Source organism: Myotis myotis, unplaced genomic scaffold, assembly GCF_014108235.1.
Source record: "Myotis myotis isolate mMyoMyo1 unplaced genomic scaffold, mMyoMyo1.p scaffold_m19_p_6, whole genome shotgun sequence".
NCBI lineage: Eukaryota > Metazoa > Chordata > Mammalia > Chiroptera > Vespertilionidae > Myotis > Myotis myotis.
The window spans coordinates 92887966-92907373 of NW_023416368.1; the positions used below are offsets into that span (position 1 = coordinate 92887966).

A 19408-nucleotide genomic window follows, 5' to 3' on the forward strand; every position below is an offset into this window, starting at 1 on the left:
TGAGTGGTTGTGGGTAAGGGGAGAGGGGATTTGGTGAGGAAGGACTGGTCCCTGTGGACGAAATAAGCTGTCTGGGAGGTAAGATACCAGGAGCCTAGCAACAGTGGTGGGCGTTGCAAAGCTGTCACTGTTTGAGATCATAACTAGCATCACCCTTTTTATAGCTGCCCTTAAGCCACGCATCAGGAAAGTTTCTACAAGTTCCATATTTGTTTATTTTTAAATAGAATTTATCATGCCTATTATAGAAGATTTAGAGAAAGCAGAATGAAGAAAACATTTGTCCCAACCTCACCACCCAAAACTACCATCTGCAAACACTCTTTGTTCTCATTCTTTCCCTTGGCATAGCTATTGAAGGGTTTCATTCAAGGTTGTATCATACTGTGCGAATCATTTAGTTACTTGCTACGAGAGCCCTGCATCTGGGGACAGAGTCCCACACCATGTGAAGCCCTTGCCTCCCTGCTCTGAGTGCGTACATGTGGTTGCTCCTCTTGGAATAGATTTCTAGGAAGCTTGAAGATCTGGGCATGCTTTAAAGGGAGATAAAGTTAAGCTAGGGTGCAGAAGGAAGATATATTTTTTTACCCTCCTACCCTCCACTTAGTTTATCAATTAATTTGCATATTTTATTTTGGTAAACCGCCATGCAGTGGACAGCCATGGAAAGCCCGGGGAGCAGTTGGTAGCAGGGTTGACTCCCACCAGAGGAGCTGCAGGCCTGCAGAGCTGAATTGGAGTTGATTCTTTCTGGAATCTCCGCTTGCCCTAGTCAGGACTGCAGGTGAGATGACAGGTGCCCAGGCAGCCCTGGATGTCAGGGTTCGATTTGAGATTTAAAATATCTGATCTTGGGAACCCGTCCCCATAAAGAAGCCCAGTGTCACTCCTTTTGTTACTTTGGTTTGGGCAGACACATGCCACCAAGAGAACCCGATTCCCTCAACTCCTTCACGCCATAGTCAACCAAGGACTTATTCTCTTTGTGCCTGTTCTTGTAGAGCTTATTGTCTGGTTGGGAAACCATATCTGAAATAATCACAAATAAAAAATATAATTCTCTAAGCTGTTATTACAGTGTAGTTGTTAGAGAGGAAAAGTGCAGGATGACCCGAAACATAGAATAAGGAAACTTCACTTAGCTTGGGGTGGAGTGGGCTGGAAAGGTTACCCAAGGAAGTTACCATTGAACTGTATTCTAAGAATGGGGAGGAATTAGTGGGGGAAGGCGGTGTGGGAAGGAGGGTGTAGAATGTTCCTGGTGGACTGAACAGCAGGTGTGCAGGCCAGACCACAAGCAGCAGGGCGCTACCTCTGGGGGTCACCCAGGCACAGTTGGCTTCATCAATGGGCAGGGAGTGGGCCTGGAAAGTAAGATGACAGATTGTTTTCTGTTTTAGCATTGACAGTCCGTGTGCCAGGAACCTCCTATGTCCCATGTAAACTTGGGTGGTTGGTCACCTTGAAAGTACCTTCTGCCTAAAACCAGCAAAGCTCCGAGTGATGAGGCTGTTTGGTTCAGCATTGTCCTGCTCTGTCTGGGTCTTTAGCAGGATGTAAATACTTTTGGGAAAAGGCGATTCAGTTATAGACACTATTTAGTATTAAAAAATAGCTTAAAGTCAAAATTCTGTACCAGTTAGTCTCTGGCCAGAGAAGTTACCCTGAGGCCTGGAAGGGAATGAGAACACAGAAGAAGATGTTTTTAACACCAGAGGAAAAATAAGGAAGCAATGAAGACATGTGTGACCCAAGTCATTCCTTTACTGTGACTAGGTTACTTTAGGTCTGTATTTGCTGTGCCTCCACTCTTATCTGTGAAATGGGAATAACAATAATTCTTGCTTAGACAAGAAATTATGAAAGTGATGGGCCCATGGCACTTTTGGTTAATGCCATATGGTAGCAAAAACATTTCTTTTCTGTTTATAACTCCAGGGAAAGTCTCTACCCAAATGTATTTTGAGGTCTTCTTGTGAGAAGCAAGTCACTGGTAAAACAGGGATAGTGAGAGTCTTCCTGCATTTTTCAGAAACCTGTAGACTAAGCTCACACTAAGCTTCAAGGAGTAGAGTACAAAGGGCTTGTTTCAGCACAGGACTCATAAAACACTGGCACACATACTATCCTTTTAGAAGTCTATAAAAATTCAAGGAAAAATGATAGCCGACATCTACATGGCACTTAATTTGTGACAAATTCTTTCCTAAGTGCTTGAATTGAACCGTGTCTTTTAAGCCTCACGATTATACAGTGAGGCAGGTACTCTTACATATGAGAGAGCGAAGGCTGACGTTGCATAACTTGTCCCAGGTCATGCTGCTCTTACATTAGGGAGCTGAATCCAGTCCCTTGGCTGCTGAAGCAGCGACAGCTGGGGGAAGGTATTGTGCCCACTCCCATTTGACAGTAGCCGTACCTGGGGCTCCCTTTATGTGGGGCCTACGGAACCCTTGGTGTTATAGAGCCCAGACCTCAGGAACCTCAGGAACCTCAGGGCTCCTTCTGTTAGCTGATTTCCCCACCAGCTTTACATACAGGGTGCCCTTTTTTTTGGTGTGTATGTGTGTGTGTTTTATATGTTTTTTAAAATTGATTTTTAAAGAGAGAGAAAAAGGGAGAGATAGAGAGATGGAAACATCGATAGGTTTGGTTCAGACAAACATAGCTCCCCTTCTTCCCCTTGGTTGATCAACGGACAAGGGAGCGGCCTCGGTAGACCTGTGTCAGGAAGGAGCTTAATTCTGGAATCGGGAGTCCATGAGCACATTGAGTGGCTCTGTTCCTGAGTTTGGCAAGACTTGACCCTGCAAATCTGGTGGGTCAGTTGCAGGCCATTTCCCACCCAATGAAATCCCTCTGGCAACTCACCGTGCAGCCTGGCTTCCCTCACCGCCCTTCCCAGCCTGGACGCTTGGTGCCTGCCCGGACTGAGAATCTTTAACATTGGCCCACCTAAATGGAACCAGGAAGATAAACCTTGAGAAAGAGATGCTCTGGGACGAAGTCTATAATATATAGGGTATAATTTGGAGGCTTTGCATGATCCAGACCATTTCCAGGGAACATGGAGAGTTGGGTGTGTAGCCATTTAGAAAGTCCTGACGGATAAATATTTGGGTTGCTTTCCATGGCTATCTTCTGGTTTCTGACCCTCATTAATAAAAGATATCAGAGTGAATGAATGCCTAAGCTCTGCCCAATTTATTCATTAGTGGATGGATATTACAGTGCTCTGTTTTCAGGTGGATACAGTCCCTGCCCCCATGGAGCTAACTTATTTGTCCAAAGTGAACTCTCAGAAGCATAATAAAAGGCTGCGCTGCAGGTTTACAGACTCCGGGTCCGAGGACTCACAGAGCGTTTGATTGCCGCCCAGAGACGCCTACTAAGAGTTCCCCAAGTGTTCTCTCGGAGGAAAAGCCTCGTCATTTGGGGCGGGGGGGGGGGGGGGTACGGGGGACGGGGTGCCTCATCAGACCCTTTGCCCTCTGATCCTTTCATTCGTTTTCTTTGCTTTCTTTCTGGAAAAGAAGCTGATGAAGTTTTCACATTCCTCCGCAGTGTTGCGGATCTGCAGGCTAGTGGGCAAGAAGGCGAGCGAGGCGGCGGAAACTTAAGTGGAAACAAATGTGAAGGTGACCCAGCTGGTGCCGCGAATGGAATCCAGGAGGCAGACAGGCGGCCCGTCCAGGGACTGGGGAATCCGTTGAGAAGTTGCATTAACTCTGACATTTGGGTAAAGAATTGTCAGGATTTGCTTCTCTAATTTTTTACCCGTCTGCCAGAATTGTGCCCTTTAATTTCTAAACACCTACTGTGTGCAACGCAGTGCAGAGTTCCAGGCTCTGCAGGGGACCTTGTTTCTACCCAGCAGAAGCGTTAGCATGGTTCAGGCTTTTATTTTCGCGTTTTAAAACAGTGTTGTGTGGTCCTGAGACAGAGCAAGTAGTTCCGCTAATAAATTCCTGAGACCCTTCTGCACAGAGGTGAGGGCTCCATCACTCACGTGTGACTCCAACTCTTGCCCTGTGTAGCCCTCTGCCACACTGTAGCAGAGCCTCTTCATATTAATACCAATTTATCATTATTCCATTTAAATGCTTGGTTGTGTGTTTTTTTTTTTTAGGTCCAAGAGAAAGAGACAGAAAACATCTGCATATGGAGTAATATTAGCTACAGTTGGTGTCTCAAGTGAGAATCCGCCTGACAGCCCCATTTATTATATCTGGGTAGGCTTTATTACGGAGACGCTCCCATTTGAACTTTCCCTCTGCAAGGTACAAACAAGTCTCTGATGTATTCATATCTTGCCTTAAAAACAACATTTTGAAATACAGGGGAGATTGCAGCTATAGATAACATTTCAGTTATAATAAGAGAGGCCAAATGTGAGCCAGATTTAAAACAATAACAGCAATAACGACACTTAGAAGTGTGGTTAGTTATTAAGCCATATGGTTCATGTTCCTGCAATGTTCTTTTGTTTCCTGCCTGTGTTGTCAGCATTCGTGTGATTGTTGTGATTTGTCGTGTCTAGTGCATCGCTGTTTCAATATATTAGGCTAATAATTCTGGTCCTTTTAAGAACACTGTCACGATCTGTTTCCCTTTGGGTAGGGCTGGCCACCGATGTTAAAACATGTCATTGTTAAAACAAGCTAAATTACTACCACCATCATCCCTCCCCACCTCCTCCCAAGACTCCTTTTTTTCCTATTAGAAATCAGCCATTTGAGGCTTAGGAAGGTGCCGTGGGGTAGTTATGGGAAATATTCAAAGAATGACCTACCCGTGAACTTTGTTTATTGTACGTTAATGAGGAATTAAATTGTTACAAATCAGAGGTGTTCATGTTGGTGTGTGTGTTACATGTGTGTGTCTTCAACAGCAGTGACATTTAGTAACTATTGTTTCTACATATTGATTTCGTTGATAAAAGTTTCAGTGGAGTTAGTTTTCCTCTGACTCCACTGAATCAGGCGCCTCTGGAGGTGTTCTCTGTCACCCTGAATCTTGGGGGACAAGCCCTCAACTCAGTCCTGACAGGCAAGCAAGGGCACCTGGGTGTTTTTTCCTTGCCTTCCCTCCTCACTTGTACTTTCTTAAATGGGTCCCAGGACTCAACACCAGGAACTAAAACAGGGCTCCTGTTCAGTGGACTGGTGGTCAGCATGCAGTTGTTTATGTAAATCTGAGAAAGGCCAATATGTTTATTTTTTCATGTCAATGTGTCTTAACATTTCCTGTGTGAGAAAAAATTTCAAGCAAACTATTTGCATGCTATAAACTTGATTTTTAAGACATTCTAGAGCAGTAGGCCCATATTTCTCTATCAGCTAAAATAAAAATGTGTAGAGGGCATTTATGAGCATTCCAATACCCACGGGCCTCTGTTAGTTACAAACTAAGACGATGCTTTTTCCTGCTCCTTTGTGGATTTCTGCCAGATTTCTCCAGGTTTTCAATCACCTTCCCTTAGCTACCTCTGAGTTACCCATTCTCCATCACCAGCTCCTTTATTCTTTTGTTTATGCTCTTTCTGTGTCTGGAGCACCTACTTTCCCCCAATCCACTACCATTCTTGACTTTTGTTATTTGAAGACCTTTCACTTTGTTAATTTTGATTCTTTTTTTCCCACTTGAAACACACCAACACACACTCTTTAGGCTACGCCTTAATCTAGAGAGATTCAATACATGTCAAAGATAACCATAAGGCACCTGTGATAAGTAATGTGGAAAGATCAAAACCACATGCTATGGGGTGTAAAGTGGAGAGACACCTGTTTAATGAGGAAAGGTTTCTTTTAGAAAATATAATACTTCATTCTTACTATAAATGTAGTACACATTTAGAGTGATGTCAGCAAGATGGCTGAGTAAGAAGCATTAGGTCTTCATTCTCCCACAGACACCCACTTATCAACAGTACATGGACCAGAATACTTTTTTGAGAATTCTAGAGACCAACACTCACATCCGCATAAAACCAAGGAGGATTCTAGTGACAGTGGTAGGAAAGGTCGCTGTATTTTGTAGTTACCTGTGCCCCTCTTCTTTCTGACCTAGTGTGGTGCAATGAGAAGGCAGCTTTGTTTGGAATCTGCAGGTAACAGATAGTGTTACCACAGCACATTAGAGCTGCAGTTCTGCAGACAGACACCAGGGGGAGGAAGGGATTATGGACCTCTGAGAAGAAGCAGGGATAAGCAGTTTAGGGAATTTGAGAGGACTAAAAGCACATGCACATACCCAGCAGATGTTACATCCTCAGAAAGGGTTTGCGGGATCCTAGAATCTCTAAATGGGCTTCTTGGTAAGGTGTTCTGCATAAAGCCTGTCTAAAAAGTTTCAAAGAGATAGTTGTTTCTTCAAATGCCCTAGTCTCAATAAAAAGCCCTAAGTCACACAAAGACAAGGAAACAGAGCCAAATCAAAGAATCAAAGCAGAACCCAAGAAATAATCCTAAAGAAGCACAAATCTCTGAGATACCTGACAAAGAATTTTAAATAACTGTCATAAAGATGCTCAATTAGCTAAATGATAACACAAATAGACAATTAAAAAATCAGGTAAATGAGGCATGAACAAAATGAGAATACCAACAAAGATAAAAACTATTAGAAAGAACCAAACAAATTCTAGAGCTGAAAAATATAATAACTGAACTAAAAGATTTATTAGAGGGGTTCAACAGCTGACCTAAACAGGCAGAAGAAAGAATCAGTGAATTTGAAGACAAGTAATTTGAAATCATTGAATCAGAGGAGCAAAAAGAAAAAAAGAATGAAGAAAAATGATGATAGCCTAAGGGACTTAGAGAATACTATCAGAATTTCAATATATGCATTATGGGAATTACAGAAGGCAAAGTCAAAAGAGAGCTTATTTGAAAAAATAATGGCCAAAACTTCCCAAATTGGAGGGGGAAATGCACATACAAATTCAAGAAGCTGAAGCCTCTAATGAGGATAAATCCAACAAGGCCCACATCAAGACACATTATTTATCCTTCTCATGCTGCAGTGGATAGACCCCTTCACCTCTCACATGGAGTCTGAAATACTCAAAGCTGATGGTGTACCTGAGGGTCATTGATGTATACTATTAACCAGAACAAAGGAATGTTAATAGTGCTAGAAACAAGGAAAGATATCCCCATACAAGTTGACAAGCCTTGAACAGACTGTGTGGGCTTTTTATTTCTTGGTAAAGAAGTGTTCCAGGTGCATGACCCATTCTTATATGGCTGATTGAGAGTTGAATAACTATGCATGAGACTGCCTTTCCCAACAACATATACAGATGTAAATTGTGACATCAATAACATAAAGTGGAGACAGGAGAATATAGGACTAAAGTTCTCATGTGATTGCAATTAAGTTGTGGTCAGTTTAAAATAGAATGTTATAACTTAAAGAAGTCTTTTGTAATTGAAATGGTATCCACAAAGAAAATATCTATAGAATATGCACAAAAGAAAATGAGAAGAGAATAAAAGTATGTCATCACCCACACAAATACACACAAAATCAATAAAACACAAAGGAAAGCAGTAAGGGAGAAAAGGAGGGACAAAAAGCTACAAGACATAAGAAAATGATTAACAAAATGGAAATAGTAAGTTTTTCCATATAAATAATACTTTACATGTAAATGAATTAAACGCCCAAATAAAAAGACATACATTGGCTGAATGGATTAATAAGAAAAGGATCCAACTATATGCCATCTATAAGAAATTTATTTTAGATTTAAGGACATACACAGGCTGAAAGTGAAATGATGGGGAAAATATTTCTTGCAAATGGTAATCAAAAGAAAGCTGAAGGGGTTATACTAGTATTAGAAAAAATAGACTTTAAGTCAAAAACTGTTACAAGACATAAAGAAGGACATTATATAATATTGAAAGGGTAAATTCACCAAGAAGATAAAACAATTATAAACATATATGCATCAGACATCAGAGCTTCTAAATATATGAAGTGAACACTGGCAGAATTGAAGGAAGAAACAGCTGTACAATAATGCTAGGAGACTTAAATATCCCACTATCACTAATGGATAGAACAACCAGACCAAAGATCAGTAAAGGAAAAGGGGAATTGAACAAACCTATGTACCAATTAGACATAACAGATATATATATATATATATATATATATATATATATATATATATATATATATATATATATATAGTACTAGAGGCCCGTTGCATGACATTCATAAACTGGGGGGTGAGGGTGGGATCCCTCAGCTCTGCCTGTGCCCTTTCACAGTCAGGGAGCTCTCAGGGGATGTCCAACTGACAGCTTAGGCCTGCTCCCCATGGAAATCAAACAAAGTATCTTTTCCAGAATATGAGATACAAACTTCCAGTTACAAAATAAATAAGTCACAGAGAAGTACTGTACAACATAAGAAAGAGTCAATGATTTTGTAATAACTTTGTATGATGACGGATGATTACTAGACTTATTATGGTGATCACATTGTAGGGTATATAAATGTCGGGTCAGTATGTTGTACACGGAAACTAATATAATGGTGTATGTCAGCTATAATAAATAAAAAAGTATATTTTCCAATCGTAATGAAGTAAAACTAGAAATCAATAGCAAAAAGAAACTGAAAAATTTACAAAAACTGTGGAAATTAAACAATAATTCTTAAACAACCAATGGTTTGAAAAAGAAATCTCATGGGAAATTAGAAATTATCTTGAGATGCATACGAAAATAAAACTTATCAACACTTATGGTATGAAGTAGAGCAGTGTTAAGAGGAAAATTTATAGCTGTAAATGCTTACATTAATAAAGAGGAAAGACCTCAAATGAACATGTAACATTATACCTCAAGGAACTAGAAAAAGAACAAACTAAACCTAAAATTAGCAGAAATAAGGAAATAATAAAGATTAGAGCAGTGATTAATAAAATAGAAAATATAAATACAATAGAAAAAATAAACTAATCCAGGAGTTGCTTTTTATTTTTTATTTTTTTAATATATTTTTTATTGATTAAGATATTACATATGTGTCCTTGTCCCCACGTTACCCTCTACCCCCCACCCCCCCGTTGTCCATGTCCATTGATTAGGCCTATATGCTTGCATATAAGTCCTTTGGTTGATCTTTCCCCCTTACCCCCACCCTCCCCTACCTTCCCTCCAAGTCCCGACAGTCCAATCAATGCCTCTCCGTCTCTGGATCAGTCCTTGTTCATCAGCTTATGTTGTTCATTATATTCCACAAATGAGTGAGATCATGTGGTATTTATCCGCTCTCCAGTTCCATCCATGCTGTGGCAAATGGTAAGAGTTCCTTTTTCTTCTTCCTCTTCTTAAAGAATACCTTTCAGCATTTCATATAATGCTGGTTTGGTGGTGATGAACTCCTTTAGCTTTTTCTTATCCGTGAAGCTCTTTATCTGACCTTCTATTCTGAATGATAGCTTTGCTGGATAAAGTAATCTTGGTTGCAGGTTCTTGCTATTCATCACTTTGAATATTTCTTGCCAGTCTCTTCTGGCCTGCATGGTTTCTGTTGAGAAATCAGCTGACAGTCGTATGGGTACTCCCTTGTAGGTAACTGACTGTCTTTCTCTTGCTGCTTTTAAGATTCTCTCTTTATCTTTTGCTCTTGGCATTTTAATTATGATGTGTCTTGGTGTGGTCCTCCTTGGATTCCTTTTGTTTGGGGTTCTCTGCGCTTCCTGGACTTGTAAGTCCATTTCTTTCACCAGGTAGGGGAAGTTTTCTGTCATTATTTCTTCAAAAAGATTTTCAATATCTTGCCCTCTCTCTCCTTCTGGTACCCCTATAATTCTGATGTTGGTACGCTTGAAGTTGTCCCAGAGGTTCCTTACACTATCTTCATATTTTTGGAATCTCTTTTCTTTTTTCTTTTTCGGTTGGGTATTTTTTGTTTCTTTGTATTTCAAATCTTTGACTTGATTCTTGGGATCCTCTTGTCTGCTGCTGGATCTCTGTAAATTATTCTTTATTTCAGTCAGTGTATGCTTAATTTCTAGTTGGTCCTTTTTCATGTCCTCCATGGTCTCACTATACTTATTGAGGGTTTCATTAAATTTATCGGCGGTTTCCATAAAATTCTTGAAAAACCTTATAAAAGTGGCCTTGAACTCTATATCCAATCGTTTGCTTTCCTCCATTTCTGCCATTTGTGACCTGTTTCTTTGTCTCCGCATTTTGGCAGCTTCCCTGTGTTGATAGAGTGGCCCTGTGCGCCAGGTGTCCTGTAGGGCCCAGTAGCTCAGCCTCCCCAGTTACCTGGGGTGGACACTCTTGGTGCACTCTTGGTGCCTTGGTTGTTGTAGAATCACTGGGAGGAATTGACCTCCAGGCCAATTGGCTGTGGGAATCAGCTGTGTCTAAAGTGGGAGAACTTCTGTGCTGAAGACACCCTTCTGGGGCAAGACTTGCTTCAGTGGGGCTTTGGTGCTCACTGAGTCTGCTCCCTGAGTGTGTCCCTTATGGATCTGAGGAGTTGCAGTCTGGATGGACCCCCTCTGACCACTGGGTACAGTGGCTCCTGGATCTAAGGAGGTGCTAATTCAGCCTCTGCCTGAGGCCACACAGCAGGAGCCACGAAGAGGCTCAGCTGTGAAGCAATGCAAGCCGCTGCGGGGCCTTGGGCCTTCTCTTGGAAGTTCAGGGTCTGCCTGGTTCGGCTGCAGTTAGGTACATTCACATGCAAAAGCCTCTGCCGCAGCCTGGGTGGGGCGGGGTCTCAGGGAGTCAAAGGGCGGAGAAAGCAGCTATGGCCGATTCTCCGCCCGGAGTCGCGCGTCTCAGTGTCCCGGTAACGGCTGCAAGCACCTCTGAGGGAAAGCCGCCCTCAAGTTCGCCCGCTGCTGGACAGACCAGCCTCTCCCCGTATGAGCCCTGGGTCCCCAGAGACTTCCCGGAACCGGAGTTCAGAGCAGTCAGGAGCTTGTGATTCAAAAAGACAGCCGCGTCCTCAGGTGCTACCCCCTTTCCTCCCGCGCGCGCGCGAGCCGCCGTACCTCTGCACTTCACCTCCGCAGCGCCTCTGGCTCTCAGCGTGCTTTTCTTTCCTTCTAGTTGTAGAATTTACACTCAGCCAGCCTTCCTGTTGTTCTGGATGATGTTTGCTCAGTCCTTTGCGGTAATTTTCAATTGTTGTGGGAGGCGACAATTTCCCGGTGTTTACCTATGCCGCCATCTTAGTTGCTCCAGGAGTTGCTTTTTAAAAAGATAAAGTTGACAAACCATTAGCTATATTAACTTGAAAAGAAGAGAAAACTCAAATAAATAAAATCTTAAATGAAATAGAGGATATTGCAACCATTGCTGCAGAAATAAAAAGGATTATAAGAGATTATTATGAACAATGTATGACAACAAATATGATGACTTAGAAGAAATAGATAAATTTCTAAAAACATACAACTTGCCATGACTAAATCATGAAGAAATAGAAAATCTGAAGCTATCAATAACTGGTAGGGAGATTAAATCAGCAATCAAAAACCTCCCAATAAGAAAAAACCCAGGACCAGATGACTACAGTAGAGATCTCCACCTGTGCAAAGAAAAATTAATACCAATCTTCTTCAAATAGTACCAAAAAAATGGAATAGGAGGGAATATATCCAACCCCATTCCGTGAGACCAGCATTATCCTGATATCAGGCAAAGATACTCTAAGTAAAGAAACCTACAAACTAATATCCCTGGTGAATATTGATGAAAAAAATTCTCAACACAATACTAGCAAACTGAATTCAACAATACATTAAAAGAATTATACCCTGTGACCAGGTGGGATTTATTCCCAGAATGCAATGATATGACAACATACAAAAATCAATCAATGTGATACACTACACTAACTGAATAAAGGACAAAAACCACATTATTATCTCAACTGATGAAGAAAAAGCATTTAACAATATTCAATACCCTTTTAAGATAAAAACACTTAATGAACTTGGAAGAGAAGGAAATTAGCTCAACATAATAAAGACCATATTTGAAAAGCCCACATCTAAATTTATACAAAATAGTTAAGACTGAAAGCTTTTCCTGTAAGATGAGGGACAAAGCAAGAATGTCTGTTCTTGCCACTTCTATTCAATATAATATTGGAAGGCCTATCCAGAGCAATTTGGCAAGAAAAATGAATAAAAGGCATCTAAATTGGAAAGAAAGAAGTAAAATCTCTGTTTGGAGATGACATGATTTTATATATAGAAAACCCCAAAGATACCATACAATAAAACCAGTTAGAGCTAATAAACAAATTCAACAAAATTGCAGGATATAAAAATCAATGTAAAAAGTCAGTTGTGTTTCTATACATTAACAATGAATTTCCTGAAAAAGAAATTAAGGAAGCAATCCCATGCACAATAGTATTAAAAAACCCCAAATACTTAGGAATAAACCCAACCAAGGAGATGAAAGATTTATACACTGAAAACTATAAAACAGTGCTAATATAACTTTGTCTGCATAAAGAATATACAGACAAAAAGCCACCCCATGTTTATGGATCAAAAGACTTTATGTATTTTAAATATATTGTTTATATTGTCTTTACCATCCAAAAATATCCAAGGTTCAACCCATCCCTATCAATATCCCAGTGGTGTTTTATTAGAAGAAATATAACAAATATTATCCTAAAATTTATATGTAATCTCAAGGAACTTTGAATAGCCAAGACAATTTTTACAAAGAAGAACAAAGTTGGAGGAATCACATTTCCTGACTTCAAAACATATTATAAAGCTACAATAATCAAAACAGTATGGTACTGCCCAGCCGGTGTGGCTCAGTGAATTGAGTGTTGTCTCATGGACCAAGAGGTCGCTGGTTCAATACCTGGGCAGGACATATGCCCAGGTTGTGGGTTTGATCCCCAGTAGGGGGTGTGCAGGAAGCAGCTGATTAATGTTTTTCTATCTTTTTCCCTCTCCTTTCCTTTCTCAGAAAAAGCAAAACATATTTAAAACACATACACATAAAAACAGTATGGTACTGGCACAAGAAAGGTATACAGACCAATGGAATAGAGAGTCCAGAAATAAGCCCTAATGTACATGGTCAAATGATTTTTGAACGGCTGCTCAGACCACTCATTGATGAAAAGACAATCTTTTCAACAAATGGTATTGGGAACATAAGATATCCAAATGCAAAAGAATGAAGTTTGACCCTTATCTCTACACCATATTTAAAAAATTAATTCAAAATGAATTATCAACCTAAATGTAAAACCACAAACTATAAAACTCTTAGGAAAAACAGGGTAGAAGCTTCACAATATTGGATTTTGCCACAATTTCTTGGATATGACACCAAAGCATAGGCAACAAAAGACAAAATAGACAAATGAGATGATATCAGAGTTAAAACTTTTGTTCATCAAAGGACAAAATCAACAGAACAAAAAGACATCCTATGGGTTGGCAGCAAATATATGCAAAACATACATCTGAGAGTGGTTAATATCTAGAATATATAAATAACTGCTACACATCAACAAAAAAAATCAAATAACATGATTAAAAGTGGGCAAAGGACTTGATTATAAATCTTTCCAAAGATGAAACACAAATGGAAAATTAGCATATGAAAAGATGCTTAACATCAATAATCACCAGAGAAATGCAAATCAGAAATACAATGAAATATCACCTCATACATATTAGGATGACTATTAAAAATACCAGGAAAGAACAAGTGCTGGGATGTGAAGTTGGAACCCTTGTTCACTGTTGGTGGAATTGTAAAATGGTGCAACTGCAATGGGAAACAATATGGCACTTCCTCAAAAAAACTGAATTACCATCTAATCCAGCAACCCCACCTCTGGCATATGTACAGAAGTATTGAAACCAGGATCTCAAAGAGATATGTTCACTCCCATGTTTATTAGCAGCACTATTCAAAATACCAAGAAGTGGTAGCACCCACTTTTGATGGGTGAATGCATAATGATAATGTTTTATATCTATAATAATAAAAGCATAATATGCTAATTAGACCAGATGACCTTCTGGACGAAGCCAGGGCTGTGAGGGAAGCCCGGGTCCTGGGTGCCAGAGGGAAGCGGGAGCCGGCAGCCGGGGGAAGGAAGGTCTACTCTTGCATGAATTTCGTGCATCAGGCCTCTAGTATATACATATACATGTACATATACATATACATATACATACATACAATTGAGTGTTGTTCTGCCTAAAAAAGGAAGGAATTCTTGGATGAATCCTGAAATAATGCTAAGTGAAATAAACCAGTCACAAAGGACAAACACTGTATGATTCCACTTATATGAGATATGTTAAGTAGTCAAAATATTAGAGAAAGATAGTAGAATGGTGGTTACCAGGAGCTGATGGTTGTGGGGAGAAAATGGGGCAAAAAGGAATTACTGTTTAATGGATATAGAATTTCAATTCTGCAAGATCTGTTTTACAACAATGTAAATACACTTAACACTACTGAACTGTACACTTGAAATTGCTTATGATGATGCATTTTATAATTTCTGTTTCTTTCCACAATAAAAAATTAATTCAAAAGCACATTCATTGTAAATATCTTTGAAAGTACAGAGAACATGAAAAAAAAAATAACCAGTTTTTCTACAACTCAGATGTTAGCATTTTGGCAAATATCCTTTTGGTCTTTTTAACTTGTTTATGTGCATTTTTTTAAGTTGTAAAAATTCCATTTATAAGTTGATAGTGTGGTTTATGTCTCTAAAATTTGACATGTTAATTTACCTCTTTTTTTTTTTTTTAAAGATTCTCTTTTTGGTGAGTGTGAACAAGGTGGGTTCTTTGAGATTTTTGTCTGCCAAATACTACATTTTGTACTTGGGGAAAACTAATGTTTACTTCAATGCAGGTACTTCCATATGACATGTTAACTCTAATGGTTTACGCATGTGGAGAGTTTTAAGAATTGATCATTTTGTGAGTTAGTAAAAGTAAGCTAGATTATTCTACAGTAATTTTTTCTCCCCAATTATTGTAGTCCTATGTATAAAGATACAGTTTAGCTTTCACTCCATAGACAATGAAGGTTGGCCGGAGTCTGCTTCAAATAATCACTCAGGAACCCAGCCAACTGAGGTGCCACCATCTAGAATGTTTATGTTCTTTGTGGCAAAGGAAGGGGGACCAGAGAGTGGAAAGAGACTTGTGGCTGCAGCAACCCAGAAGAGACACATGCCATTTCCATACATTTAATTGGCCAGAATGAGTCACATGGCCCCATTGGACTGCCAGGGGGCGGGAAACTGAGGCTCCCTTTATGCTCAGGAAGGAAAGGAGAACTGAATATTGGTGATCAGTGGTAATAGCTACCGTATTTTGTTTACAATATAGAGTACCATATCGGAAAGATTATTATTTGTTCCTACATGCACTGAGCATCTACTAGGTGTCAGTAAATTTACTAGCTCTGATTCTTCTAACAATCATGTAAAATATGTTGTTATTCTACTTTACTGATAATGAAAGCGAGGCTAAGACATATTAAGTAAATTACCCAAACAGCGAGTGCTGGCAAGGATGTGAAGAAAAGGGAACGCTTGTGGACTGTTGGTGGGAATGCAGACTGGTGCAGCAACTGTGGAAAACAGTATAGAGTTTCCTCAACAAATTAAAAATGGAACTGCCTTATGACCCAGTGATTCTACTTCTGGGAATACATCCAAAACACTAATTCAAAAGACTATATGCACCCCTATGTTCATTGCAACATTATTACAATAGCCAAGATTTGGAAGCAGCATCAGTAGATGAGTGTATAAAGAAGCTGATATTCATTTACACATGGAATACTATTTGGCCATAAAAAATAAGGAAACTTTTTGTGACAGCCTGGATGGACCTAGAGAGTATTATGGTAAGTGAAATAAGCCAGATAGAGAAAGACAAATACAATATTATTTCACTTGTATATGGAATCTAATGAACAAAATAAACTAACAAAGTGCAGACAGACTCATAGATACAGAAAACAGACTGACAGCTGTCAGACTGACAGGGCCTGGGGCCTGGGTGAAAAAGGTGAAGGGATTAAGCAAAGAAAAAAAATCACCTCATAGACACAACAGTATGGCCGTTACCAGAGGGAAAGGAGGGTGGGGAGAAGTAGAGAAGTGTAAAGGGGGATAAATGGTGAGGGAAAGAGACCTGACTTGAGGTGGTGAACACACAATACAATATACAGATGATGTATTGTAGAACTGTACATCTGCAATCCATATGATTTTATTAACCAATGTCATTCCAATAAATTCAATTAAAAAAGAAGTAAAATAAGTAAATTACCCAAGTTCTCAGTTTGTCGTATAACTGGGATTTGAACAGATGTCTTCTAGCCTCCAAAGTCTACAGACTTCACAAAATATTTTGCTTCCTTCCTCTATCCTACCTCAGGACTTAACTTAGAGACCAAGGGGACAGCTTCTCTACTAAAAGGAGGCTTGCTGATATTGACTTTCTTTAACATTAGCAAAAGCATTATTATTAACATGAAACTGCATGCGAAGAATAATAGTTGAGTGGGCTCACATAGTGGGTATAGTGAATATATCCACTGTAAAAATGTATCTGCTATAAAAACGGCCACAGATTTACAATTGTACTGTCATGTAGGTTGGGAGTCTGAGTGGGTCTCACTGGGCTAACATTAGTGTCAGCGGGGCCATGTTCTCTCTGGAGGCTCCAAGGGAGGGTCCAGCCCCTTGCCTTTTCCAGCTTCTGGAGGCTGCTTTCCTTGGCTTGTGACCCCTTCTTCCACCTTCACACCAGCAACAGCAGGTTAAGCCCTCACTGTGCATTGCTCTGACCTCTTCCGTAGTCACATCTCCCTCTCTGACCCTCCCTTCTGTCTCCCTCTCCCACTTTTAAAGACCCCTGTGATGACATCTGCCCCACTCAGATAATCCAGGATAATATTTCATTTTAAGGCCAGCCTTCATTCCATCTGCAACCTTAATTTCCCTTTGCCATGTAACCTAACCTATTCACAGGTTCTGGGAATTAGGACATGGGCATCTTTGGAGGACCATAATTCTGTACACTATAGTAGATTATTGATGCAGATCCAAAATTAAATTGGACCTAGACTTTAGTCTTAATTTACTATGGGATTATAGTGAGCCCATTTCGTTTTCTCTCGTGCTTCAGTATTAATGTTTTAAATAATATGATAGTGACAGGTGACATTGAAAAAAAAAAAAAGGTAGATGGTTTTCAAAGCAGCTCAATAGCAAATGCAAGGAAAAAGAGCATGTTTATCTTGCCCAAGGGCACTGTAATGTGAAAATGAAAGTGTGAACTTTGGGACCAGAGTAGTTGAATTTAAATCCAGATTCCTGCTCATTATGCAAAATCTTGGGAAAGTTCCTTGGCTTCAAGGTGTCTCATCTGCAAAACGGAAATAATAAAGATAGCACCCAAGTTTTTAGGAGGATCAAACATATTGATTCTGGTCACATAATGAGTCCTCAGTGTTAGCTGTTGGTACAGAGAGATGCACGATTTATTAGGAAAAAGAATTGGAGGTTACAGTTCAGGGGTTGGCATTTGTTTGAAATGAGAAGTCAACTATGGCAAAATGAAAATTGCAAAAGGCTTTAGGAGTCCTACCCAGGACACTTCTGGGCTTGAACTGAGTATACCAGGTAAGTGGCTGTGGGCTGCAGGGTTTCTCAGTGAAAAGTGGGCTCCTTGGTGACACGCACGGGTCACCGCTGCCTGCCTCTCCATCTCTGGAGAAATCTTGTGGGAACTCCTCCCCTCAAACCCGCCTGGGCTTTCCCTGTTCTGAGCCCTTGTTCAAGTCATCCTCCGGCTCCTTGACTGCCTCCTCCCATCTCTGCCTGTTGAAATTCTGCATCTCAACGAACATCTACTCCATGAAGCCAATATGATGTCTCCAGCCAGAAAGGACATCCCATTTTTCTGGATTGCTGTGAGACTTCCCCTGCACAGCCTTTATATTGTGATTAACTCTGTGTGTCTTTTCTTCTCCACTAGAGGCAGTTGCCTGATGTCCTGGTGCAGTGTGTGTTTTATGGCATGTGACACGTGCTCAGTAAAGTTCTGTTGAGAAAATGGAAAGTGAATGAGGGAGTGAGAGTGTACCATGTCCAAAGAAGGATGTCTCAGGGCTTTTTGGGTGAGGAATTAAGAGGTGATATTCATATCATTCTTCATCTTAAAGGTCTCTCTTCTCTGATTAAGGGCACTTCCCTTGCTCTGTTGCTGGTCCCCAACCCAGAGTGTGAATGAGAAATCTTTTCTGAAACATAAAAAGTTTACAAAAGTCTTGAAACTATCCTTGAGATTCCAAATCAGAGGTGGGGCTCAGGCATACATATTTATTTAAGCTTCAACGTTGTTTCTAAAGTAAGTCCAGGAAAGGTAACTGTTATAATTGGAACTGCAAAGAATTTCAGATATTGGCTAATGAATGCTTCCTGAACAACCCCTACGTTCGAGATGAGGTTGAGGTTTGGGCAAAGTGCGCCGGGAGGAGAAATGAGTAGGTATGTGACAATAATGTAGCCGTGGGTGAGGGAAGGGTGGGAAGGTGCTGGAGAGAAACTTCGTTTTTGCCAACATAAAAATTGCATTGAGTTTTTTTTTTCTATCTTTTGTTTACCTTTAGCATAGTGAGAACCTGGAATAGCATTAAGAAGTCATGGGATCCACTCGTGCACTGCTGGGGGGAATGCAGACTGGTGCAGCCACTATGGAAGACAGTATGGAGTTTCCTTAACAAACTAAAAATGGAACTCCCATTTGACCCTGTGATCCCACTTCTAGGAATATATCCCAAGAAACCAGAAACACCAATCAGATATATGCACCCATATGTTCATAGCAGCACAATTCACCATAGCGAAGATCTGGAAACAGCCTAAGTGCCCATCAGTAGATGAATGGATTAGAAAACTGTGGTACGTCTACACAATGGAATACTATGCTGCTCTAAAAAGGAAGGAACTCTTACCATTTGCAACGGCATGGAGGGAACTGGAGAGCATTATGCTAAGTGAAATAAGCCAGTCAATGAAGGAAAAATACCACATGATCTCACTCATTTCTGGATAATAAAGACCATTATAAACGTATGAACAATAATAGATACAGAGGCAGAACTGCCTCAAACAGATTGTCAAACTGTAGCGGGAAGGCCGGAGAAGGTTGGGGGGCAGGAGGGAGGGGGGTAAGAGATCAATCGAAGGACTTGTATGCATGCATATAAGCATAACCAATGGACATAAGACACTGGGGGGTAGGGGAGGCCAGGAGATTGTCAAGGGCGGGGGAAAAAAAATAAGGACACATATGTAATACCCTTTGTAATACTTTAAG

At 40.2% G+C, this 19408-nt stretch overlaps 1 long non-coding RNA gene across 1 annotated transcript; it reads left to right on the plus strand.

Annotated features, from left to right (window-relative positions):
• The first annotated feature begins 3544 nt into the window (after positions 1 to 3544).
• Positions 3545 to 14842, plus strand: LOC118657652. The gene is made up of 3 exons (XR_004968066.1): positions 3545 to 3742; positions 4133 to 4283; positions 14816 to 14842. It is a non-coding gene; the product is annotated as an uncharacterized LOC118657652 (long non-coding RNA).
• Positions 14843 to 19408: the final 4566 nt, after the last annotated feature.